Source organism: Castor canadensis, chromosome 9 (assembly GCF_047511655.1).
Source record: "Castor canadensis chromosome 9, mCasCan1.hap1v2, whole genome shotgun sequence".
NCBI classification, from domain to species: domain Eukaryota; kingdom Metazoa; phylum Chordata; class Mammalia; order Rodentia; family Castoridae; genus Castor; species Castor canadensis.
This window is the reverse complement of record NC_133394.1, coordinates 111039556-111066603: the sequence shown is the minus strand read 5'-3', so window position 1 is coordinate 111066603 and position 27048 is coordinate 111039556.

The following is a 27048-nucleotide window of genomic DNA, read 5'->3' as shown; positions in this document are numbered from 1 at the left end:
GTACTGAGGTTTGCATTCAGGGCCTCACACTTGCTAGGTGGGCACTGTACCACTTGAGCCACCCTCCCTCCCAGTCCTTTTTGCTTGGTTATTATTCTTTTCTTTCTTTCTTTTTTTTTTTTTTTTGGCAGCACTGGGGTTTGAACTCAGGGCCTTGTGCTTGATAGGCAAGCATCCTACCACTTGAGCCAATCCATCAGCCCTTTTTTGTGATGGATTTTTTTTCCAGATAGGGTCTCAAAAACTATTTGCCCTGGGCTGGCTGTGAACTGCAGTTCTTCTGATCTCTGCTTCCTGAGTAGCTAAGATTACAAATGTGAGCCACTGGCACCTGGCTAGTTTTGGTTAGTTTTGAGATAGGGTGTCTTTGTTTAATGTATAGCTGGGTTGACAGGCAAGTTGAGATAGGGTCTTGCTAACTTTTCACCTGGGTTGCCCTTGAACCATGATCCTCCCCATCTCCACCTCTGGAGTAGTTAGGATTATGGGAGTGAGCCACTGTACCTGGCACAAAGGAATTTTTCACTCTTCGCAGAAAGCCCTAGTCAGTGTTATCATTAGCTCTGGTTTCCTGAGTCCCAGTTCCTACAGGACTATATGAAAAGGGCCATGTGACACCTACACATGTGTGGCTTGTGTTACATGAGAACTAAGCTGCATGTCGTCTTGGAGGAGGACATTATCTTTATTATACTGAACAGTACAGCAGACTTGCTCTTTCCTACAGAGGAGGTCACTATTTCTGCCTTTGGCTGTTAGCTATATAAACATCCTTGGAAGGATAGTCAGGTTCAAGAGCAGTCAGTACTTCTGCTGTGATGTGTACAAAACCAGGAGTGCTCCCTGGGGCACTGTCCCTTATCACTTAGTAGCCATTTGCAAAGATAATTCACAATTGAGAGAAAAAAAATTTTTTTGAGACAGGGTCTCACTATGTAGCCCAGGCTGGCTTTGAGTTTGTCATTCTTCTTCCTCCTTCTTCTCCTCTTCCTCCCAAGTGCTGGAATTATAGGCCTGTGCCACCAGACCTGGACCCCTATCTTTTTTTTAAATTTTAAAACAATTGTAATCACTTGGTGATGGAAGGTATTTACCCGTTCCACTGTCCAACTCAGACCTTAGGATCAGATTGGACACTGCCACCTTGCTTCCTTGTTGCATATTTATTTTCTCATAGCACTCATTATTTATCATGGCAAGCACTAAAAACTTAGCTCCCCCAAAGATCTGATATCATCAAAAGGAAAGCAGTGCTATCCTATGTTGACACTGTGAGCCACCTTAGGCTACGAGCTCCTGTGGCATCTGTCAGGTGGTCAGGATCACTGTCCTTTCCTCCAAAATTTGAAACATCCTCTGGTGTCTCTGGGAGTTCACTGAGGCTCCTTGGGACTACTTGGCTTCTGGTTTGGGAACTTCAGTCCTAAGCTGTGGTGGAAGAAGGCACTTGATCCCAAATCACCTTGTGGACTAGGCTGTCTTTACAAACTAGATTTAATTGGGTTCATATGTCAGAGAGAAATAAAATGCAGGCTTTTTTTAAAAAAAAAAGCCTCTGAACTTGTGAATCCATTAGTTGCAGTAGCATAGCCTTTATTCCAACTGGTATCATCTCCTCCATCATTTTGGCATGACTCACAATGTAGGATTTGATATCTGTTCTTACACTGGTGGGGGGGGCGGGGGAGGGGTGTCCTATGTGTTTCTTTTGTCTCTCCAGCCCCGGTCATTACTTTAATATTCATGAAGCCCCTGCTATGCTCTGGCACTGGGCTAAGCATCCTTTCGCAATCTAATCCCTTCTTTGTCACTTGGTCCCGCAGGCACAGGCTCAGCTGCTCTTGATCCTTGAGCCAATTCTAAGCAAGGCCCTTCCCGGTGAAGCAGGTAGGGTCTGAGGTGGCATTTTTGTGGTAGTAGCTGGCATGCCTAGAGATGAGCTCCTGGAGGCTCCTAGAGGCTCCCCCTCTGTCACACCCCCCCCCAAGTGCTGGGCAAGGCTCCTGGCTTGACATAGTCGCCCCTAGGGACTGATGCAGGACTGGACGCTCCAGCTGGCTCATGTGTCTGGGCACTGGGACCTCACTTGCCATTCCCTTTTCCCCAAAGTGGCGTCTTTCCTCCTCTGCCCTGGCAACAACATGGACACTTAGAATCTGAACGCCAGCAGCAGGTGACGATCCAGTGTTTCCAGGGCTCAGAAATTTCAGTTGCCCCATCACTCAGAGCATCAAACTCCCTGGATTCTAATATGAATTTACCATGATTGTGGAACCATTGTTTAAGCAGCTGTCTGGGGGACAACCCAATAGCTGGGTGAGTCTCCTGCTCTGTCCCAGCACTTCTCATGGTGTCATGAATGTTCAGTTCATGTCCTGCCTTTCTGTGAAGCCTCATGGTCCCTTCTGATCTTTGGACAATTCCAGTACCAAAACTCAGATCATAGAGCTTAACAATTACTCTCTTGTCAGGTAAGTGTTCTGTGATGTTCCTAGCTTCTCAGTGAGAATGCACACTAATTAATTTTTTTCCTGACTCACCAATCTTTTATTATACTAAGGTCTCTGACAAGCAAAGGAAGACCCTAAGTCACATGGCATGCCAAATGTGGAAATAAGATGTAATTTTGTTAAATGGTACAAAGGTGGTATGATACTCAGAGGGTCCTGAGATACTAGAATCCTGCACTGGACATCCTTGTATATGATGGCTTGACTTAATGACTTTTCAACTTTATGATGGTAGGAAAATGATATACATTTGAGCCAGCTGTGATGGTGTATGCCTGTAATCCCAGCACTCAGGAGGTTGAGGCAGGAGGATCATGACTTCAAGGTCAGACTGGGTTACTTAACAGGACCCTGTCTCAAAAAAACAAATACCTGAATGATGGTGACTAACACCTGCAATTCTAGCTAGTTGGAAGGTTGAGATCAGGAGGATCGTGGTTCCAGGCCAGCCTGAGCATAAAAATTTGCAAGACCCCTGTCTCATCAGTAAAAAGCTGAATGTGGTGGTGTGTGCCTGTCATCCCAGCTATGGCAGGAAGCATAAAATAAGAGAATCTTGGTCTAGGCCACCTGGACAAGAAGCAAACCCTATCTCCAAATAACCATAACAAAAAGGGCAGGAGGTGTGGCTCAAGTGGTAGAATAATTGCCTAGAAAGCACAAAGCCCTGACTTCAAACCCTAGTACCAAAACTAAAAAATAATCCAAAAGAAACAAACAACAACAACAACAAAAAAAACATTCAACTAAAACTATACTTTAAATATTGAATTTTGCCCTTTTCCTTGAGCTAATGATAAGTGGTAAGGCTCCTGGTGCTGGGCAGTGATGAGCTGCACGTTCCCACCTGTCACATGATCATAGGGGCAATGACTGATACTCCACAGTCTGCTCTGCTGGGACATTTAGAAGAGCAGGTGGGTTAAGTGCGTTTTTAACTTACCATATTTTTAACTTACAATGGGTAAATAAAGGAAGAGTCTTTTGCACAAGGGACAAAATGAGCATTTAAGTAACGCTTCATTGTTAGCTGGGCTAGGACTTGAAAATCAATGAGGAGGACCTGGGTGGGTGAATGAACCATGTGGATCAGCCAATCCCATGAGGAGCAAGCAACTCAAATCTGACATATGGAGGAGACATATTGAGCCGAAAGAGAGAGGAGAGAGAAAAGACCGAATGCTTGTTTCCACCATCCAACACTGAGCTGGCCAACTGCTGCTGGGGGAGGGAAGCCTGTTTGTTTGAAAAAGGGGAGTAGGAAAGAGAGCAAGCTATAGCCTTGCCACAGTCGAAGGCAGAAAAGAGAATGGGGATGGCTGGACTTGCATCCCTGTGTCCACTTATTACTGTATCTACATGGTGGGTGGACAGAGCTAGACAAACAGGCAGGGCATGAGTTAGGAACGGCCCCAACACCTGCCAATTCTGCAGCATGGAGAGAGAGGGGAATGCAGAAAGAGCTCCAACCGTCCTACCGACAAATAAGAGACATTTTAATGCCTATCGATCACTAGTAAACTTGACCTAAATAGAATCCTAGTACTTGAATGCTGCAAGCCGACCTTTCTTCTTGGGACGGCAGAGAGAAGAGAAAGACGAGGAGTAAGGAAGCTGTGCCTTCCCTATGGTCTGTCTTGTACCAGACTCAGGGTTTTACCATACCAGGAATGATTTAGCAAAGGATCTCAAAGGGGTTGAAACACAAGATTTTTGGTGAACTTTGCATAAGCTAAAAAAAATTTATCTTGATCTGGTTTCAAAAGTCAATTGCTATATATTATTAATATTTATAACTCATAGATTTGCTTAAACTATTACTGTTTTATTAAACGAGACATACACATGATAAAAAAAAGAATCAAGCAATACAACTTTAAGCTGGCTGATCGGTAAAAATGGTATCTTCTTTTTATTTGTACATCTAATGATGGATGAAGTCATCATTAGATCACCTGTGCCCCCCTATTTACTATTCCTATTGTAGCTGGGATGACAGCTACCACCATGCCCAGCTATTGGTTGAGATGTGGGCTCATAAATTTTTGCCCAGGCTGGCCTCAAACCATGATTCTCCCAATCTTAGCCTCACGAGTAGCTAGGATTACAGACTGATTCACCATGCCCAGCCCCTAGCTAAGGTAACTTACTGTTAGCTTTTACATTGTTTTGTTCCAGACCTCCCAAAAGTACCTGATATTCTCCAGTCACCATGTATGAAACCTGCAGTCACCATGGATTCCTTCTTGCCCCTGCCCCAATTTTTCCTCTCTTTAAAACTAACGTTCAGAATGGGGGCATAGCTCAAGCAGCAGAGTATTTACCTAGCAAGCACAAAGTCCTGAGTTCAAATCCCAGGATTACAAAAACAAAACAAAACAACAACAATAAAAACCACTAGAGCTCACGTCAGTACTCTGAAGATGGACTGAAATGCTTACTTTCCCAGCACTGCCTTGCTGATTGAAACACACTCCTATCCTTTCACCGTTACTTCTGCTTGCTTTCTTTGGAATGAGTAGCTGGACCTGACATTTTGGGATCCCCAGTCAGGCCTCTATCTAGAACTCTTCTTACACAAATTGGAAAGGAAGAAGTAAAATTATCTTTGTTTGTAGATGACATGAACCTATAATATGTAAAAAACCCTAAAGACTCAACAAAAAGAAAGTTAAAACTAGTAAATGAATTCAACAAAGTTTCAGGACACAAAATCAATGTTTAAAAGTCAATTATATGGCCAGGCGCTGGAGGCTCACCCTTGTAATCCTAGCTACTTGGGAAGCAGATATCAGGAGGATTATGGTTCATGGCAAGCCCAGTAAAATAGTTCTTGATACCCTATCCCCAAAATACCCAACACAAACAAGGGTTGGTGACATGGCTTAAATGGTAGCCTGCCTGCCTAGCAAGTGTAAAGCCCTGAGTTCAAACCCCAAGACCACCAAAAAAAAGAAAGAAAAAATCATGTATGTGTCCATACACAAACAACAAATTATTTGAAAAAGAAATCAAGGAAATAATCCTAAAACGGATGCCAGTGGCTCATGCCTATAATCCTAGCAACTCAAGGGGCAGAGATCAGGAGGATCCCGGTTTGAAGCCAGCCCAGGCAAATAGTTTACAAGCCCCTATCTCAAAAAAAAAAAAAAAAAAAAAAAATCACAAAAAAAGGGCTGGTGGAGTGCTCAAGGTATAGGCCCTAAGTTCAAACCCCAGCGCCACACAAAAAAAAAAGAGAAAGAAAGAAAAGAAAACAATCCTATGCACAATAGCAACAAAAAATAAAATACTTAGCAATAAACTTAACCAAAGGGTTGAAAGATTCATTCACTGAAAATTATAAAGCATTGATTAAGGAAATTACCAACGATACAAATGAATGGAAAGTCTTCCCAAGTTCATGGACTGGCAGAATTAATAGTGCTACAGCAGTTGTACGCCCCACAGTGACATACCCAGCAATGCAATACCTAGCAAAATCCAATAGCATTCTACTGGGATTTTCAAAAGAACCCAAACAGCCAAAGTGACCATGAGCAAAAATAACTAAGCTGGAGGCATCACGCTTTTGGACTTCAAAATATATTACAAAGCTACAGTTTTTCAAAAACAGGCATTTATCCCAGTGCAACGGCATAGAAAGCCCAGAAATCAACCCAGATATCTATGTTCAATTGATGTTCAGCAAGGGTACCAAGCATACAGTGGAGAAAGGGTGATGGCTACACTAAAAGCTGTTGGGAAACCCAGATATCCATGTGCAGAAAAGCAAAATTGAACTCTTATATCAGATAAAAAAATCAACTCAAATGGATGAAAGACTTAAACTTAAGACCTGAAAGCCTTAAAACCACTACATGAAAACAGAGAAAAAGCTTCTACACATTGATCTGGACAATGTTTTTTTAGATATGACTCCAAATCACAGGCAATAAGATAAAAATAGATCAATGGAATTGAATCAAAGTGAAAATCTTCTGTACACCAGAAAAACAACTAACAGGGAAAGTCAACTTACAAAACGGGATACATTATTTGTGGACTACATATCTGATAACAGATTAGCATCTAAATTTGTGAGAAATTCATACAACTCAATAACAAAAACAAAACAAGGATTTAAAAGTGGGCAGTGAACCTGAACACACATTTTTCTAAAGATGTCAACAAGGTACAAGGCATGTAAAAAGGTGACTGTCATCAGGGAAATTCAAATCAAAACCTTAACGATCCATCTAACTGCACCTGTTAGAATGGATATTATTAGGAGTTGGAGTTGCAGTTTGGTGGCAAAGGGATTCCTTAGCATTGCACAAGGCCCTGGATTTGATCCCCAGCATTGAGGGAAAAAAATTAAAAAAACAAGGTATGGCTACCATCAAGAAAAAGGAAAAAAACGAGGCATGGTGGCTTACTCTTGTAATCCCACGCTCTACTCTAGAGGCTAAGGCTGGAGGATCTTGAATTTGAGGTCAGCCTGGTACTACCTAGTGAGATCCTATTTCAAAAAAATTAATTAAAAAAAGTAAAATGGAAGAAAGAAGGAAGGAAGGAGAAAAAAAAGAAAGGTAATTATGGGATGGATATGTTAATTAACTTGATTATGGTGAACAATTCCCAATGTGTATGTATACCAAATCATCAAGTTGTACTCCTTAAATACATGCAATTTCAAATTGTCTATTATACCTCAATAATTCTGGGAAAAAAAATCAAGCAAAACCACCCTTCTCCTCACACATTCACATGTAAGTTGATGCAGTGTTGGCAAGGGTGTAGGGAAAAACATACATTCTTATTAAGTGTATAAATTGCTACAAATTTTCTATAAAATATTTTATCTATATGCATCAACATTTTAAATACAAATAATTCTTTTTTTTAGTATTGGGGTTTGAAATCAGGGCCTACACCTTGAGACCTCTGCCAGCCCTTTTTTGTGTTTTTTTTTTTTTTCAAGATAGGGTCTCACACACCCAGGCTGGTTTTTTTTTTTTTTTTTCCATTATAACTTTGTATATTTGTTTTTGTTTTTGTTTTTTTTTTCATTTTTCTTTTATTATTCATATGTGCATACAAGGCTTGGTTCATTTCTCCCCCCGCCTCCACCCCCTCCCTTACCACCCACTCCACCCCCTCCCGCTCCCCCCCTCAATACCCAGCAGAAACTATTTTGCCCTTATCTCTAATTTTGTTGTAGAGAGAGTATAAGCAATAATAGGAAGGAACAAGGGGTTTTGCTGGTTGAGATAAGGATAGCTATACAGGGCATTGACTCACATTGATTTCCTGTGCGTGGGTGTTACCTTCTAGGTTAATTCCCAGGCTGGTTTTGAACCACAATCCCCCTGATCTTTGCCTCCTGAGTAGTTAGGATTACAGGCGTGAGCCACCAGCGCCCGGCTCAAATACCTTTTGACAGCAATTCAACTTCGAGAATTTATGCCAATCATCTAAGAGTTCAGAAACACAGATAAGCTTCTACTAGACCACTATAGAGCCTGTAACATTAAACTACTGCAAGTAACCTAAATGTCCATCAGAGGATTGATTAAATAAATTATACCATGTCCATACACTGCAGCCAGTAAAAAGAATCATGGGTATCTCAATTCTCTGATATGGAAAACATGTAGGCCCATTATCAAAACACTAGCTAATGTTTCTCTAGCCTCAGGGATAGCCTGGCATGGAGATACATTGGTGATTGCCTGGAAACCACACTTAAGACTCAGGGATGCTCCTTGCCTATTCTCAATTCAAAATATTACTCCTGCTCACCTGAGTGTGGTCCACACAGCTCCTCAGGTTGATGTTTTTCCTGGGGCTCCACCTTCTTGACTGCAGTGGCACTCTGGGTAGCTGTAACCAGTGATCTCTGACTGCTTAAGCCAAAGAATGGCATTGGACGCTCTCCTTCCACAGTAGTGAATACTGGCAGCTTGAGAGCATCGAGTATTTTAGTAGAAACATAAGCAATAGAAACCAGTGGAGGGCTGACGGTGTAGCTCAGGGGTAGAATGCTTGCCTAGTGCATGTGAGGTCCTGGATTTGAATCCCAGCACCACAAAGGTGGGAGCTGGTGAAAACAGAAACAGAGGTGAAGTTTACTCAGCCCCTTCTAAGATCAACAGAACCCATCTCCATCTCATCTAAGTGTGATTCTAAAGAAAGCACCATCTAGGGATAATCTGCATGTGGTTAAAATGAATTTGAAAATTCCTTAACTTCACATAATTTAATTGAATACTTTTAACACCACCAATGGGGGAACACTATTAGTCTCATTTTCCCAAAGATTAATTAATTTTCCCAAAGTCATACAATTAGTGTCAGAAACTGGACTTGAACCCACACTTGCCTGACTCCAAGGTTGTTTTTTTCCACTTCACCAGGGCCACCCCTCCTAACTCCTGCCCCAACAAGGATTGGAAGGCCCCTCAACTTAGGAACTTAATTTTTTTGCCCTAAATTGGTCCTGGACTTGCCCATATGAATATTTCATTTTTATTTAAATGATATGTAACATAAATTTATAAGCAGCCTATCCAACAAACCTAAACTCACATATCACCTCAAATTTATCATTAAAAAAGTAAAACTTTTTTTTTTTTTGGTAGTACTGGGGTTTGAACTCAGGACCTTCACCTTGAGCTACTCCTCCAGTCCTTTTTTGTGATGGGTATTTTTGAGATAAGGTCTCACGAACTATTTGCCCAGGCTGGCTTTGAATCTTGATCCTCCTGACCTCTGCCTCCTGAGTAGCTAGGATTACACGAGTGAGTCACCAGTGCCTGGCAGTAAAACCATTTCTAAAATTCATTTTGATTTCACTGTTTCTCATCACTTTTTTCCTATCCAAAATTATCTTTGATGGATTTTAGGCACAAATATGGACACTGGAGACTGGTCTAGGAATGAAAAACTTGATGGCTTTTGCCCATGTGGAATGGGAAAGCTGGAATTTGGACTCTGTATAAATCCTGGAACATTCAAGAGCTGCCCTGTCCATAAACCATGACCTAGAAAAACTTTTCCCAGTGGTTTGGGGAGATGGATTCTGAAGCTTCTCTTCTGTCTGAGACTTTAGGTTTTTAAAAATATGTCACCTATAAGAAATCAACGCTTGAAGCTGGACTTCAGGAACCTTAAACCACATAAGGAACAAACTGATATAAAACTGGCCTGGAGTGTTGAAGCCCTGAGGAGTGTGGCAGAACTAATAGGAAACTGCTCAGTAGAGACACTTCTACTACCAGGGCTCATGAGAAACTCACAGCAAAAACAATTTCCACCAAAGATGAGTTTACAAACAGAAATGCAAATCACCTAAGTTGATTTTTTTTCGCTCTTACCATTTCAGAATTGAAAACAGTACAACAACCTGAAGGATGGTGGCGAGACTGTGGTTGATGCTTTCACGTAACATTGGACAGGTCCCATTAGGAGACTAATATTCCAGCTAACCAGGTTTCTGATACCTGTGGAGACAAACTGAGTTTATTGAAAGACAGAAAGAAATCACAGAGCAGTTTTCAAAACAGGAGCACAGCAGGTAAGAAGCTGATAGGGTCAAGATAATTAGATTTCTACAATTTGGGGAACTAAGATTAATTATAATTATGGGTTCCCTCACACAGGCAAAAACAGGGGTCTTGAGCATTTGGTACATCACATCTTATGCCCAACATGTGTGGTGATTATGCTAGGAGGCAGATGAGGCAGGAATGAAGGATTCTTCTCTTCATGTTCCTGCATTCTATCAAAGGAAGGGTAAAAAGTGTATTTCTCAAATTTCTTTTTTTTTTGTGTGTGTGTGTGTGTGGTGGGACTGGGATTTGGACTCAGAGCTTCACACTTGCAAAGCAGGCACTCTCCTGCTTGAGCCACACCTCCAGGCAATTTTGCTCTGGTTATTTTGGAGATGGGATCTCAAACTGTTTGCCTAGGCTGGCCTCGAATCTTGATCCTCCTAATCTTGGCCTTCCAAGTAGCTACGGTTACAAGTGTGAGCCACCAGTGCCTGGCTTAAATTCATTCTTTATTTGATAAAACTAGAGTCACAGACCATTTCTCTCTGAACTGGAGAATCTGTACTAATGGCTCAGTTTTATGTGTAAGAGAGAGCAGATCAGAAACACTTGGTTAATTTCAGTCACAGTCTGTACACATGATCTCAAGAAAAATTTTACAACATGATTATTAGTGAATTTGAAGAGGAAAAATACTTTGAAAACAACTAATAACAAAATTCAGACCTGAACATTTTTATTCCACACTAATTCTTTGTATTTAGGTATAAGCTTGCTATTAAATTACTGCTTCCTACACTGATATCAAAGGATTAGAATATTTTATCAATGTTACCTGAGACAGCTACACTTCCTGTTCTTGTTGAAATGTGTATGACCCAAGTGCAGAAGAATTTCAACTTTTCCTCATTACCTGGAGATGGCTTAAATAAGTCTCTTTGTTCCTAGTTGCTTAGTGACAGAAACTTGAAAACCATTAGGCTTGCCGGCTGTGGAACTGGCCCAGAATAATGGCTCAATTGTGGGAGCAGAAGGATGAACTTGACTTTCAGGCCCCGTTCCCGCCTTCCTCACTCCTCCCCAGATCATGTGGGTCATTTTCACTGCTCCTGTCCCCTGGCCCCTCCTGGGGGCACATGGGGCTTACTGGATCTGGTTTCTCTGCAAATTCAATAAATTTATTATGGGTAAATTCATCTTTGTTTTGAAATAGGAAGTGAAAATATTTTTTCACTGGAAAATACTGATGTACTGAGAGCCCTACAAAATTAGTCACTAAACAGTGACTTGTTAGAAGCAAGTATTAGGCTGTTACTAAATATCTATCATAGGGAATAAGATTTAAAAAAAAAAAGCCTGAAGTTAATCTACATAAAGAATACTGACACTAGCCAGGTGCTAGTGGCTCACACCTATAACTAACCCTAGCTACTCAGGAGGCAGAGATCAATCACCACGGTTCAAAGCCAGCCCGGGCAAACAGTTCTTGAGAACCTATCTCAAAAAGCCCATCATAAAAAAGGACTAGTGGAGTAGCTCCAGGGGTAGGCCCTGAGTTCAAACTCCAGTACTGCAAAAATAAAAATAAAGAATACTAATACTATCAAAAAGAAAATACAAGGTTACTTTTTTTTTTTGAGCCGGAGTCTCACGAGCTGGAACTCCCCATCTTCCTGTCTCATCCTCCAGAATGCTGGGATTGCAGGTGTGAACCACTGCATCCTGTTTAAGATAGTCTTAACATATGGATGTGAAAATCTCTCTGAGATACATTGTAAAATGAAAAAGACACATTGCAAAAACAGCATTCTAATAATGGAACATCAAGTGCCAATGAGAAAGAACAAATCAGAACTATTATCTTTCAATATGGAAGAATCTCACAAACAGAATGCTGAGTGAAAGAACCCAGACAATATTACTGGGTAATTACATTTACATGAGGTATGTACACTGCAAATTAACCTATGCTGTGAAAAATCAAGGTGAAGCCTGATGCAGTGGTACACACCTGTAATCCAGCCCTCAGGATGCTAAGGTGAGTGGAGATGGAGACCAGCCTGGGCAACAAAGTAAGTCCTGTCTTGAAAGGAATAAAGGAAGAGAGGGAGGGAGGGAGAAAGGAAGGAAGGAAGGAAGGGAAAGAGGGAGGAAGATCAAAGTTACCCTATACTATGGTTTGGATATGTCTCCCAAAGTTTGTATTACCAGTCTTTTTTGAGGTTTAATACAGTTTTTCTATATTTTTTTAATTCTCCAAAAATAGTTAATAAAACACTTTGGTAAAAGCTAGAGAAACCGGTGATGGAATAAGCTGAAGCAGACACTGTCCCTGTACCAATGCAGCAGTACTGAGAGGTGAGACTCTTGGGAGGCAATTACGTCCTAAAGGCTCTGCTCCCATGAATGGATTAATGCTGATATCACAGGAGTGGGTCAGTCACTGCAGGTGTGGTTTCCTGATAAAAGGACACATTTTACCCCCTTTCCTCTTGCACAGTCCATGCTCTTTTGCCCTCCACCTTCTGTCACGGGAGGGCACAGCAAGAGGCCTTACCAGACTCCAGTTCCTCAACCCTGCCTTCCCAGGCTCCAGAACTAGAAGAAATAAATCTCTGTTCTTTATAAATTAATCACTCTCAGGTATTCTGTTACGATGGCCCATAATGAATGAGGCACTTATTTATATAAAGTATAAAGATTGCAAAATTATGTTAAAAACTGAAACTAGTAGAGTCTTGGGGGATGTAGTGACCAATAGGACATGGAGGGGTCCCTGAGATTTTAGTAATGTTGTTTCTTGGTCTGGTGGTACAAATGTAGCTGGGGAATGAAAATTAATTGAGGTGTGCACTGATGTTCCTTATGAATATTATACTTCAGCTAAAAGGTTTTTTTTTAGCAGCGCACCATGGCGCAATCCTGTAATCCTAGCTACTTGGGAGGCTGAGAAGGGGAGGATTGCAGTTTAAGGCCAATCCAGACAAATAGTTCTCAAGACCTTATCTCCAAAATAACCAGAGCAAAATGGACTGGAGGTGTTGTCCAAGAGGTAGAGTGTCTGCTACCAAGTTCAAACTCGGTTCCACTGAAAACAACAAAATATTAGCTTTTTTTCCAATAATTTGTGTGCGTGTTTAAGACTAAGTTTATACTGAGTGTGCTGTCCTATACAATCATGTTGTTATAAATACAATCTTTTGTTCAGGAATTTTCTATAGTACCCAGAAGCAGATCATCAATGCCTATCTCCTCCCAGGCGTTGGTGGCTCACACCTGTAATCCTAACTTCTCAGGAGGCAGAGATCAGAAGGACTGTGATTTGAAGCCAGCCCAGGCAAACAGTTCGTGAGACCCTATCTCAAAAAATCCCAACACACACACACAAAAAGGGCTTGTGGAGTGGCTCAAGGTGTAGGCCCTGAGTTTAAACCTTAGTACCACAAAAATAAATAAATAATAAATAAACTGTCCCTTGACAATGCTGTAACATAACTGGTTCTCTAGGCAAAGAATATTCTGCAGTTCAAATTGGGAACATGAGGAGCCTAGCTACTCAGGAAGCAGCGATCAGGAGGCTCCTGGTTCTAAGCCTGCTAGGGGAAATAGTTCATGAGACTCTATCTTGAAAAAAAAAAAAAAAAAAAAACCTTCACAAAAAAGGGCTGGTAGAGCGGCTCAAAACACAGTTTCTAGGGCTGAGTGTGTAGCTCAGTGGCAGGGCACTTGCCTACCACGAGTAAGGCCCTGGTTCAATTTCCAGCACAGAAAAAGAAAAGTTCCATGGCAGAATCTTTAGTACTTTGTGGAGTTAAGGAAGAGAATGGTTTTGGTTAGGAAGGCTGTTTCAAGAAGCTGGAGAGTAATTGAGATGCAGTTTGCAATCCTATTTCATTTTATGCCATCTAACAAGAAATCTTGTCTTGCTTTGCAGTATACTCATGCAGTAAGAGTCCAGGTAGACAAGGTTGGTCCAACATGCACCTGTGTGTTCCCTCCATCACCTGAGTCGGTGATCTGAAGTCTGCTTCAGAGGGCCTGAGGAACCCTTTGGAGAGCATGCCCCTCTAGGAAGAGTGCTGAACAGAACAAGTTTGTGCACAGTGGAGACATGATCCCAAAGAATTTGGTGGCTGCCACTCTGCTTAAAAGGGATCCCCATAGACTCTTGTCTGAGTCCTGAGAGGGCACTAATCCAAAGAACTATTGCAATTGAAGAATTGTCTTCATCTATTTTCTGTTGTAACAGAGCACTGAGGCTAGGTAATTTATTAAGGACAGAGGCTTATTTTGGCACATGGTTCTGGAAATTGGTAAAGTCCAAGACTGGGCAGCTACACCTGGTGAGGGCATTGTGGTTCTTCAATTTATGGTGCAAAGTGGTAGAACAAGCAGATGCATGCACAAGAGCCACACTTAGAGCTGGGCTCAGTGTAAAAGAACCAGGGATCAAAGGAACTAATCCAGTCCTGTGGCAGTGAGAAAGCCACTCACCTGTCCAAACTCAAAGAATGGACTCAGGGACAAATGGAGTCCAGTGAAAGTGAGACATCAGTGGTGACCTTGCAAAACCCAGTGCCTGTTAACCAGATACTGGAAGCAGTTACAACAAGCTGTATATTGTCTAGTGCACAAGTCCCTCCTTCCCTCATTGGCTGAGTACTATGGGGTGTATATTCTTTTCCCCAGACATTACCTAGATTTCCTACTGGGTTATTTAAAATATGTCTCTCTTGAGATTGGTCAAATTCTAGAGGTGGGCTTTAGGTGATATCCGCCTCTTTTGTGGTGGGAAGGTCTCCCTGTGATATGTGCTTTATAGCGGTGATTTACCCCTTCCAGTTTAAGTTCCCTTATTGGTTGGCCGTCCCTCAACGTCAAAAAGCTGATACACAAGCCTTGAAAATGGACCACCAATGACTTTATTTCTAACACTAATGGTTCACATGGGCTCCACCTGCTGACACATACATCACCCACTAGCCTCACCCCCAACATGAGTTTTGGTGGGAATAAGCCCTAATCATACCACAGCAATTAAAAACAATTAAAAACAAATAAATGAAAACCCTCTGTGAGGCACTGGGAGGATATAAGCAACACCTCTGGTATCATTTCCTAAGGCTGCCATTACAAGTGACAACAAACTGGGTGGCTTACCACAAATGAAGTCTGTCGTCTCACAGTTCTGGAAGCCAGAGGTCCAGAATCTAGGCGTCAGCAGCCTTCCACCCCTTCCAGGGGCCCTAGGACACAATCCACTCCTTGCCTCTTCATCTTCTCACAGCTATCTAGGCACTTCCGGTCTTGTGGCCACATGGTTCCAAATCTGTCTTCACATGGCCTTCTTTGTGTATCTTGTAAGGACACATGCAGTTGCATGTAGGGTCCACCTGGATGGTGCAGATTCTGTGGGTTGATGTAGGAATGGTTGGCAGGGCCATTTTTTGGCCTACTACTACTTTTAGATGGAGCAGGGGACATGGCTCAAGTGGTAAAGTGCCTGCCTAGCAAGCATGAGGCCATGAGTTCAAGCACCAATATTGCAAAAATAAATGAATAAATCTACCTTTAAAAAGGGGGCAGGGGAGAGGTGCTCTCTTCCTGCTTGTCCTGCCCTTTAGCAGCACAGGGCAGAATCCAGGGACGTTGTGATTGAACTGATTTAATCACAGGACTCAAGAGAAAGTCCCTGTGGACATCCAGAAAGATATGAGACGAGGAATATGTGGTATGTGCAGAGGGCTGGGCTCCCACTTTAGCAGGAGGGGACGAGATCCCCATGACCTTCCTTCGTACAGGAGATACCTAGTATGCAGGGCCTGTGCCTGGTCTGGAGGGGAGAAGAAGAGACTCCCGGCACCCTCTGGCTGAGGCTGTGAATCCCAGGTACCCAACTCCCAGAGGCTGGGGTGCAGTGTGCTTTGCTGCATGGCGACCAGCCAGCTAGTGCTGGTCAAAGTTTCATAGCCCAGCCCCAGAAACCTTGTTCCCTCAGGTTGGTTTGGATCAGGAAGGCCTATTGCATCCCCCACCTGACAGAGGTCTCAAAGGTATCTCAGATCAACTTGGGCTCGGGGAGATAAAGGATGGAGATGGTGGAAAGCCTGAGGCTTAACCCAGACAAGAGCCAGGACACTGGCCATTCAGGGAGTATGTGCAGTAAGTTCTCACAGAGATGGGGTCCAGCAGGCTCCCTGTCCCAAGACCTCACAGGCAGCACAGCTGTGAGTAGACAAAAGGATGCAGGTGAGGGTCGATGGAGTTGGGTGCTGTTAAACATGGTTGGGTGTCTGCGGGGACCTCTAAGCAGAATCTGAGCTTTGTTTTTGCTTTTTTTTTTTTAACTAATCTGTTGCTGTGTGAAATCCATCTGCACCTCCCTAAACACTCCTGCAGCCAGGACATCTCCTGCACCCCAAGCTGTCCTGTGCTGCTCTTTCACCCTGTTAGTGTGATGCCCTGCCCCTGCCCCTGCCCCTGAGGAGGCAGAGGGAAGCCCCGTGGACTTGGTCTTGAAGGAGAGGCTACTGGGAGGGAAAGTATGGGGTGGGGCTAGGATGGCAGGTGGCTTTCCTGCAGGGGACTGGAATTTATGAGCCTGTTTTGCTCTTTAAGTGCTGCACCTAAGTACTTTTTTTTTAAAGTGGTTATTTGTTTGGTGCTCTAGCTTCCTGCAGTTTCTGTCAGACCAGTTTGTTTAAAAAAGCACTTTGAATAAATAGAAGACAGGAAGAAAGTAAAATAGGGGCACTAAAAAATTGTTTTTACATAACTTGAATTTTAGTTTCTCCTCAGGGTTCAACAAAGCCCTCTCTTTAGAGTAAAGAATGTCTGTTGGTTGAGAGAGGGTTCTGGAAACCAGAGGAGCCTTAGTCTCAGAGTTGAGATCTGACCCTGTGGCACTGGAGTATTTGATTGCATCTCAGTACTTTAAAAACACTGAGGGAAAAAAGATAGGAGTGTTGTAACTTTTGTGATATACCAGCTGTGTTGTTGGAAAGTTATATGAAAAAGTGGTTTCATTTTTTAATTTTTATTTATTACAATTATTATTATTATTTTGCAGCACTGTGTTTGAACTCAGGGCCTCATGCTTACTGGGCAATTTCTACCACTTGAGCCACTCTGCCAGCTTTTTTGTGTGATGGGGTTTTTTTTCAGATAGGGCCTCATGAACTGTTTGCCCAGGCTTGCCTTGAACTACGATCCTCCTGATCTCTGCTTCCCGAATAGCTAGGATAGGATTACGGGTATGCAACACTGGTGCCCTCGCCAGTTTTTCTTTGTTTTTTTTTTTGCTGGTACTGGGGCTTGAACTCAGGGCCTATGCACTTGCTAGGCAGGAGCTCTACCACTTGAGCCACATCCCCTGCCCTGTGTGGAGGTTTTGAGTCCCTGCAATTTCTTCAAGGTGGACTAGGCCAGTTTCTCTGAGTGCCAGATGGAGAGAGAGCTGCAGGTAACAAGTCCCTGGAGGCCCTCGTCATTACCACCTTGCTGAAAATGACCTCATCCTTTTGCCTTCGCCTCCCATAAACACTTTAATGACTGCTGGGTACTCAATGACGGTGTGCGGTTTTTAATGGCATGTTCTTAACATCTCTATCTGTGTTGCCTGGTTTAATTATGAAGCCTCTAGAAGACAGAACTTTCAACAGAATTTCAGCAGCCCTCAAAACAGACTCTGAGGCTTGGTGGGTGGATGGTGATGCCAGTGGTCAAAGCATCCTCATAGCCACCAGAAACAAAGGATGGTTTTCACCAAACCATTGTGTGATGGGGCAAGTGAGGGGGGCAGGGGGCAGGGTTTCAGGAGCCCAGAAGAAAATGGGAGGTTAATCCATTTTGGCCATGGGTGTGAGCCTGGTCTACCTTCCTCAAGAAGTTCCACTGACACGTTTACTTTCACCTACTTCTTCTTCTTTTTTTTTTTTTGCAGTACTGGGGCTTGAACTCAAAGCCTACACTTTGAGCCATCTCACCAACCCTTTTCTGTGTTGGGTTTTTTTCCGAGATCGGTCTCACGAACTATTTGCCTGTGGCTGGCTTCGAACTGCGATCCTCCTAATCTCTACCTCATGAGTAGCTTGGTTGTTTCCTGTAATCCAGGAAGGATGTCCTCCTGGCTGCTCCCCTCTTGGGATTAAGCAATGGCGAATGGTGAAAGGGCATTGCCCACTCCTGCCCCCCTCTGACCTGAGTAGGTTAGTCTTTATGAACTCTATCAACAAGTGTCCTGGGGCCATCTTCGAGTTGGGTTAGGAAAATGGGCAGTAAGGGCAAAGGATCAGAGAAGAGAGAGGCTGGGTGTTAGTCCTGGCTCCCTTCCTGCTGGCTTCCTGCTCAATCCATCAGTCCATCTTCTCTGGTGCTTTGTAGCCGTCCCCTTTACTCCTCACCCCTTTACACCTAGAGGTGATACTCTAGACCTGGGGAGCCTTGACATTCACTTTTGGCTTCCCTCAACCCCACCTACACCCTTGTAAATAGCTTTTTTTTTTTTTTCCAGTATTCTCACTATGTAACCCACGCTGGCCTCAAATTTACTGTCCTCCTGCTTCAGCCTTCCAATTGCTGGGATTACAGGCAGGCCACCATGCCCAGCTATAAAGATTTTTTTTTTTTAATTAAAGCCTTCTCCATTTCTTTCTGTGGGTTGGTGTCTGTCTCTTGCCAGGGCTTTGGCTGAGATAATTTATAAGTGCTTATCACTGAAGAAAGGTAAGTTTCAGTCTAGGCCTCAGGACCCTTGGCTCTGACAGTGTCTTTCCACTCAGAGAAGAAAGCAGCCTGGCTTTAGAGGCTGTGCCCAGTAGAGAGGACCTGTGAATGAGCTGCAGGAAGTTTAGATCATTCCCAAGTGCATTACCTCCACCTCCTTGGATTTAAAGTATTTATTCAAGAATGAGGAGCTAGATTTCATTCCCGGAAACATCCAATCCCTGCTGATGAGCGGGGAAAGCCCAAGTCAGTATAACATGTGCAGCTCGAGCAACTGTTCTTCTAGGAAGCTTTTTGCCTGTCCCAAAACACTGAAAAGAGCAGGGATCTCAGGTCCCCCAGGCCGCAAGTCCAGGGGGCTGTGTCCAGCGCACTTATACACTGTCCACATCCTTCTGCACTTTGAACTTGGCATCTGATCTTTAAGGCCTCCCCAAAAACATCCAACAACTTTCTTGTTGTTTAAGGAAGATACTTGACCTGGTATATGTTTTTTAAAAGTGAGGTGACAGTTTAATGTGGAACAGGTTTGTGGGCACGGGCCAGCAGTGGAAAGCCAGGAGTGCAGTGCCTGGGTCTGGGAGCTCGGATGAGCTCAACTTGATGGAGGGCAGAGCTCCCGTAGCAGGAAGCAGGGGGCCCCAGTCCCCCTCCCCTCTGTCCCTCCATCCTTCCTTCCTTTGTAGTTAAGTAGCCCAAGCTATCCTGGAACTTTTGATCCTCCTGCCTCAGCCTCCTGAGGCAGAGACTATAGGTGTGAACCACTACACCTGGCTTCTTTCTTCTTAACAGTTTCTTTCTTTCTTAACCAAAGTCGTCTCTGTTAGGAAAACGAAGGAGGCTCACGAAAGGTATCTCATGTCCAAAGTTTAATAGGCAGGCTGGCTGGCCGAGAAGAAAAAAATGGTGCAGCAGCTTCTCTCAGCGGGTCTGGCCTTAAGTAGCATTTGGGAGAAAGCAAGGGGTAGGGACAGGCAAAGGGAGGTGGCAGGAGATAAGGGACAGTGGGGCTTTGTTCTGTAAGGGATAAGACCAGCTGCGGCTCTGGCTGCAGAATGGTGGCAAGGGGCAGTTCTTATCAGTCTCAATTAGCATTGTCAATAGACTTGTTTTTGTTTTTTTTTCTTTTCCAGGCTAGCACTGGAGGTGTAAATATAAATAAAAATGGCTTACCATTCAGCAATAGTACTTTATGTGACAGTAGTCAGAATAATGGGGAGAGAGAGGGAGAGTTGGGGAGAGGAGAAAGAGAGAGAGACTGAGAGACTGAGATTCTGTATGTGCAAAGCACCACACTAGATTTCTTTTTAAAAATCAGTCATAAACGACAAGCTAGTTGTTGTTGATAATGTTGATAAAGACGATTTTCCCTCTCCTCGCTCTGCCATGGACTGCCCTCTAACGTTGCTGATGACTGCCTGAAGCCACTTGTAATCCACTTGGTAGAATTATTTAAAATAATTAGTCACAGGAAGATCAAAAGAGCATATAGGGAAGTCTTATGTGCCCTTCCCTCCCTCACTGTTAACATCTTTCATAACTGCAGGACAGTCTCGAAATTTCATGGTTGTAAGTTTTGGTGTAAGCCATGGACTGTGTTCAGATTCCATCAATCACACATGTAGTCTTGGGTGTGTGTTAGTGTGTGTGTGTTTATGCTATCACATGTACAGATTCATGTACCTACCACCAAAATCAAGACACAGAACTGTTCCATCATCACAGCTTTCATAGAATTTTAACAAGGGAAAAGTAGGATTGCAATCTTCTCTCTAAAAAAGAGAGATCCTGGTTGATTTCTTGTCTTTACTACACTGAGTGGAGTGATGACAGGAGAAGAACCCTGGTCACAGTGATAGACCTAGAGGTGCTGAAGCAGAGATGAAGCGTCCATGGTGTGAGGACACATTCGTCTGCCAATCCCCCGCCTCACCCTCACACCCCTGTTTCTTAGTTAACCTTCAACAAGGAAGCAGTGTGATCTCCAATGATTTTGGCAACTTGCAACCCCAAGAAAAACCAAGCTCAGGATGAAACTGACACAAATGAATTGGGTGGTGAAGGAGCCTGAGCTCTTTTTCTTTTTTCTTTTTTTTCACTTTTTTTTTATTAATGTACAGTAATTGTACAGAGCTTCATTTTGATATTTCCATATATGCATATAATGTACTTTGATCAAATTCACCCCCTCTATTACTCTTTCTTATCCCCCTTTTAAAAACTATTTTAACAGGTTTCATTATTCTGTTTTCATACATGTGCATAAAATACTTTGATCATATTCACTCCCTCTCACTGTCTCCTGTCCCATTGGTTCCCCCCAAACAGTTCCCACTTACACTTACATCATTCTTTTTGTTCTTTGGGGTCTAGATTCCACATAGGAAAGAGAACAGGCACTATTCATCTTTCTCAGTCTGGCTTATTTCACTTAGCAGGATGATCTCCAGTTTCATCCATTTCCCTGCAAACGACATAAATTAAACTATATTTAACGATGACATAATCTCTTGTGTATAGAAAATTCCAATGGGGGGCGATCAGTGGGAGTGGGGAGGGGAAGAGGAAAGGGTACTGAGGGGTAAAGAGGATATACTGCATATATACCTATGAAGACAGCATAATGGGGGCTGGTGGAGTGGTTCAAGTGGTAGAGTACCTGCCTAGCAAGCATGAGGCCCTGAGTTCAAATACTAGAACAATCAAAAACAAAAAAGAAGGCAGCTTAATGAAACCCACCAAACACTGGTTGAAAGGGGGAGGAGGAAGAGAGGGGGAAATAGAAATATAATGGAGTGGGTAAACTTTAAACTTGTACAAAACTTGTGTGTATGAACTACTGTACACAAGAATAGAATTATCACAATGAAATCCTCTCATATTATTAATGTATACTAATTCAAAAATAAAAATTTTAAAAAAGAAAATCCTAGTAGATACACAAATGTGCAAAACTTATAAATAAGTTCAACAAATTTGGAAGACATGAGATCAATATACAAAATCAATTGTACCTCCATACACAAGTATGAACTATCTACCAATGAAATGAAGTAAACAATTCCAATTGCAATAGCATCAAGAAGGATGAACTAGGAATGAATTTAAGAAATCAAGTGCAAGACTATGCACTGAGAACTACAAAATACTGTCGAAAAAAATAAAGAAACCTAAGTACATGGAAAGACATCCATAACCGAGGATGGCAATGCTCCTCAAATTGACCTACAGAGTCAATGCATTCTCAGTCAGAATCCCAGCTCCCTTATGCAGAAATTGACATGCCAATCTTAAATTTATATGGAAATTCAAAGGACTCAGAATAAGCAAAACAACCTTGAAAAGAAGAACAAAGTTGGGGAATTCACACTTCCTGACTAAAAAACTTACTAGAAGCTACAGTAATCGAGACAATGCAACTCTGGCATAAGACAGGTACGTAAGTCAATGGAATTGCATTGGAAGTCCAGAAAGAAACCCTTAGAAAGAGCGTGCCAGGATATTCGATGGAGAAAGAAGGTCTTTCAGCAGATGATGCTGGGACAAATGGATATCCACGTGCAAAAGAACAACGAGGAACACCTGCATAACACCACATAAAAACATTAAGCCAAAACTGGTCAGAGACCTAAATGGAAGAACTAAAACTATAAAACTTTCAGAAAAAAGCAGATATAAATTTTCATGACTTTGGGTTGGTAATGATTTTGTAGTCATGACACCAAAAACACATATGACAAAGGAAAAAAAAAATAGCTGATGGAGTGGCTCAAGTGGTTAAGCACCTGCCTAGCAAATGTGAGACCCTGTGTTCAAACCCCAGCATTGAAAAAAAAAGAAAAAGAATACATTTTTGTGAGTCAAAGGACACTATCAAAAGAGTAAAAAGAATACATGCAGAATGGGAGACAAAATTTGAAAAACATGTATCTGATAAGGGGCTGTGTCTAGAATATATAAAAAATGCTTATGCACAATATTTGAACAGATATTTTCTCCAAAGAGGGGACACAATGGCCAATAAACAAACAAAAAGTTGCTCAATATCTTTAACTGTTAGGGAAGTGTGTCAAAATCAAAATCAAATCTGCATTAGGATAGCCACTACCTGAACGATAGACAAGTTGGCAAGGATGTGCCTTCTTCAAAATTCTCTACCCTGAAGCTCTAAAAATCCCATTCTTCCTAGTAAAAGTCAGGCTTCACCTACGGGGAGAGAGCTCACTCCCTGAAGTGGCTCACCTGTCCACATTCAATGCATGAATCTTCCAGTCTGGAAGTGCACGTTGTGATGGATGCAATGTGCCACCCACGTCCCTTTAGGAAGGAAGGACCGTTTCCCAGATGCTGACGGTGTGGTCAGAAGGCAGCTCCCAACAGAGCCCTCTTTGAGGGTTGCCTCCAGTGATAAAAACTGCCTTGCTCAAAGTCAAACCTCTTTCCATGTAGAGACCACAATTCAGTGACTGATCAATGCAGGTCAATAAAGGCTCAACCCCTTCACTCCAATGCAAGCAACTCTGCAGGACCATTTCAGTTCCTGATCTCCCTGTGCATTTGGTTGAAGATTTTTTCCTTGTGTCTGTGTCACAACTCAGCCTCTTCCTTTGTCAATCCTGCTTTCGTTCCTTCCCCTCCACAGGTGTTGGTCCCAAAGAGACTTTCTATGAAAACTCCTTCACACTTGCTCCGAGTCAGCTTCTTGACTCCATTCTCCCCCAACACAAAGAGGCTTTAGCAGGTGAGCAGTGACACTCCTGGACCCTACTGCAGAACAGCAAGAGCACCGGCAGGGAGGAAGCTGGGGTCCTTTTGAACTACTTGCCCAGACTGGACTTGAAACTCAATCCTCCTGATCTCAGCCTCACAGAAGCTAGGATTACAGGCCCAGGATTTGGCGCCTGACCCAAAATTCTTCCTATAGAATTTTCTCTTCTGGTATTCCACCAGTATGAACTGCAGACACACTGGTTCCTCACCCAGTGTATACCTTAAATTAAACCAGTAATGCTTCTCCCAGGTGAGAAAGGAAGCAACACACCTTTCTCAGCAACTCCCCATACCTAGCTCCTTATTATCAGGAAGGGACACACTTCTCTCATTCTTTGGAAGATAATTCTGTCCTCATCTGTAAAAGGGATTCATCTCTTCAGAGGGTGTACACTCAGTGAGGTGGTTAGAATATGGGAAGGCACTTACAGCAGGGTCCGGCACATAGCAGGCGTGATGATACCAAAACAATAAAGAAGTGAGAGTGTTTCTTAATAGCATCTCCCTTTGTTATCCCAGAAGGAACTCTAGACTCTGAATGGTTCAGGTTCTGCAGTCTCTGTCTGTGGGAGGAGGTGACCAATTCCTTCATCTTCATTGGAGACATTTGCCTGCCTGTGTGGGAGGGGCTCTGTCCCGTAAATGCGTCAGAGAATTCTCTGTGCTCAGTGATAATGCAGATTATGTTTCCCTATGATGGCATCTTATTGCAACACCACCATAGAGGTGGTGACTGTTCAACAGAGTAGTTCGTGGACGTGCTGTTTCTTAGGTTTGTTCATCCACGAAATCCACTTCCCTTTCTTTGTTTCTGAGTCATATCAAGGAACTATTTCTTGAAGAATGTCCCATGGAACACATTTTTTTGAAAACCCTCATCTTGGAGTGGCTCAATGGCTCAAGTGGTAGAGTGCCTGCCTAGCAAGCGTGAGACCCTGAGTTCAAACCCCAGCACCCTTCCTCCCCAAAAGGAATGAAAACCCTCATCTCTTCAGCATAATTGTATTAATTTAGGAGGTCTTTTTCACCCTAAGTAACAGTCAGCTAGGAGTTTAATATAGCTTGCTGATCACCATTTGTGGCCATGATGTTAGCAGTGATAGCTAACTTTGTTGAGCACTTGCTAGACCAAGACCTGTACTGAGAGCTCTACCAGTGTTGTCTCATTAAATTCTTCTGTCAGTCCCTAGAAAGCTCTTTCTAGAGTCCTTCTAGAGCCTTATTTAGATAAAAGGAAGCCCATATATTAGAATATAGGCATAATTGACTATGCCTCTCCAAAATTCACTTGTCAAAATCCTAGTCCTGTGAAGGCACAGAACGTGGAAACTTTGCTAGGTGATTAGGTCCTAAGGGCAGAGCCCCATGAATGGGATTAGTGTCCTTGGGAAATAGGCCTAAGGGAGCGCATTCTCTCCTTCTACCATATAAGATCACAAGAATTAGACACCGTCTATGAAACAGAAAGCGGGCCCTCACCAGACACCAAATCTGATATCACCTTGATTGTAGGCTTCCCAGCTCCAGAACTGTGAGAAATTTCTATTGTTTATAAGACACTCAGTTGATGGTATTTTGTTATAGCAGCTCAAATGGAGATAGCTAAAATCCCAGGTCTCCAGTTGGTTGGGAGGGCAACCAAAGGAAGTGAAATTTAAGCAAGGCATCATGAGGCAGTAAACAAAGAACCTACAAGAGGATGCAGTGACGTTTGTCTGTGTGGAAAGGGATTTCAGACCTCCTAAATTTACCTATAGTCATTATTCTTTCGTGTGATATATATGCTATATGTACTGTAAACTAAATGTGCAGGGCTGTGCCTTTCCCACCAGAAACTACATTAATGTCATGCTTTCCTCTCATTGTCAAATTATCTTACATTAGCTTAAGCCCTCAGTTAGCTTTCCTTGTTCTTGGAGGCCCCTGGCAAAGACACAGTTGCTTCCAAAATCTATTCTAGTTATCCCTTGCCTCCTCAGCAGTGATCTATTATCTTAAATCCGCCCTGGGCCACCATTTGCCATGCTGTACCCTTCCCCTAGGGGTTTCTAGCACCCCTCTCTGGGGTTGCTGCTGCCTTCCCTATGTGGCTTCATCTAGAGCAGGCACAGTCCTACTCCTTCTTTCCACAGAGACTAGCTAAAGCCAAGCTGTGATGTTTAACAAAGATTTTCTAGAAGCTGATGGTTAACATTAGGGAATTAGAACATAGGCCTAGAAACTTACATGTCTGGGACTCTACAGCAGAGTCCCTTGTGGAACCCAGCTTTGCTTAAACCTCAGCCTGCAATCATGAAATGAGATCACTAAACTTTCCTTCTCCCTTGACTCCATGAGCAAATGTTCTCTTTGAAGTGTTCAGGCCCAAGTAGGAAGGAGTTGCTCTCATCTAGTCTACAGCCTCTTTTCACATTCCTCACCCCAAAATGAGTGACAACAGAAATGTCCCATCTCCAACCAACAGGGCTAACCTTGTCTCATCTGGGCAAACAGTCTCATGAGAGGTCCAGCTATTTCAGTATTTTATAGGAAGATAGCCTAACAGCAGGTCAGGCATGGCAAACACAATCCAGGTTATTTATTTTATAATCTCCTTTAATTCGAGAGGACAATCTTCCAGCTGTTTTGAGGGACTGTGCTTGATCTATGAGCAACCGTTTGCATGGCAATACATGTGCATATCTTTACCAAAAGTAAGAAATAGTGTATGAGCTGTGTGTGGTGGCACACGCTTGTAAGCCCAACATTTGGGAAGACAATGGCAAGTGTGAGGCCAATTTGGGCAACTTTGTGAGACTCTGTCTCAAAAAAATCAATTAAACAAAACAAAACAAAAAAGAAAAGAAAAAAGAAAAAGAAAAGAAAACTTCTATACCTGATACACAGTTTAACTCTTTGGATCATGTATATCAAATTCATCCATTCTAAAAGGTGTAGTAGTCAGTCCCTGAAGACAGGCCCCAATGAATCATGCCTCCTGGTACTAATACCTTGACTAGGCCCTTGTACAGGGACTCTAGCTAACTTCATGACTCATTATCCAATAGAATGTGGCAGAAGTGACATTGTACCAATGACACTGAACTTTTAGCTGACATGGAAGAAGTCAGTCTCTTCTCTCCAGGTGACTCTTCTCTATGGTCACATAGAGAGAGGTTCCAGCCCTCCAGGCATGTCCACCAAGACTCCAGACATGTGAATGGGGCCATGTTGAAGGTTCCAGCCAGGCCACCACCTGACTGTGGCAACCAAAGAGGCCCTAATCCACTGTTTGGAATACACTGTTCTATATAACTGAAATAGAGTGCGTTGCCCTATGTGAGATTCACAGGTAAAAAAGGCTAGTCTCACCCAAAGGTGAACCTTCTACCCTTATCTCTTATTTGCTTAAAGTTGTAAAATTAAATTTGCTTCCCTTTTGGCATTCCAAGTATGTTAGGACCAGTTTATAATTAAAATTCAAGTCAAACTACCATCACTTTCTAATTCCCTTGGGAGTCTCGGTGTAA